Source organism: Tupaia chinensis, unplaced genomic scaffold, assembly GCF_000334495.1.
Source record: "Tupaia chinensis unplaced genomic scaffold, TupChi_1.0 Scaffold000007_1, whole genome shotgun sequence".
NCBI classification, from domain to species: domain Eukaryota; kingdom Metazoa; phylum Chordata; class Mammalia; order Scandentia; family Tupaiidae; genus Tupaia; species Tupaia belangeri.
The window spans coordinates 2,360,511-2,361,367 of record NW_006159436.1 but is presented as its reverse complement, the minus strand read 5'-3'; positions in this window follow the sequence as shown (position 1 = coordinate 2,361,367).

The following is an 857-nucleotide window of genomic DNA, read 5'->3' as shown; positions in this document are numbered from 1 at the left end:
ATGGTCACGCCGCAATTCCTTCTCCTCCGTTCTCCTCTTGGGATCTTGGGCACGCACGCACACGCACCTGGCGTGAGTTTTAAGCCACCGGGTCCAGGACGTGAACCGCGGTCGACTACGTGGGAGTCCAGCAACATAGCCATTACACTAACTGCTGGTTCCCCTGGTCTTTGAATCTTAAAAGTTAGTGCTGGGGGAAAATGGAGGGAGACATGTACTGAGAAAGAGATTTGGAGGAAAAGCCTAAAGGCTCCTGAAGAAGAGTCTGGGAAGGACTCCCTCTGCAGGGAGAAGAGACCGGACACAGGATCAAGGCGAAGAGTCTAGAAAGGACTCCCTCCACAGGGAGAAGAGACCGGACACAGGATCAAGGCCCCTGAGCTGGAGGTAGAGTCTGGAGGATGGATTTCCCTTCAGCTTCTTCTTGACTTTGTGGGAGCCTCCCCAGGGCTTGTGGCCAGATTGGTCCCCACCTGAGTGGCTGTACTTGCCCAAGCCACAGACCTACAGCACCTCTATTTCCTTAGAAAGGACTCCCTCCACAGGGAGAAGAGACCGGACACAGGATCAAGGCCCCTGAGCTGGAGGTAGAGTCTGGAGGATGGATTTCCCTTCAGCTTCTTCTTGACTTTGTGGGAGCCTCCCCAGGGCTTGTGGCCAGATTGGTCCCCACCTGAGTGGCTGTACTTGCCCAAGCCACAGACCTACAGCACCTCTATTTCCTTTCTTTCTTTCTTTCTTTTTTTTTTTTTTTTGAGAGGGTTTTGCTATAGGGCTCAGGCACTCGCCAGACAGACAGAGAGAGACATAGAGACAGAAAGCGAGAAATCACCTCCCAGAGGGATGGTCACGCCGCC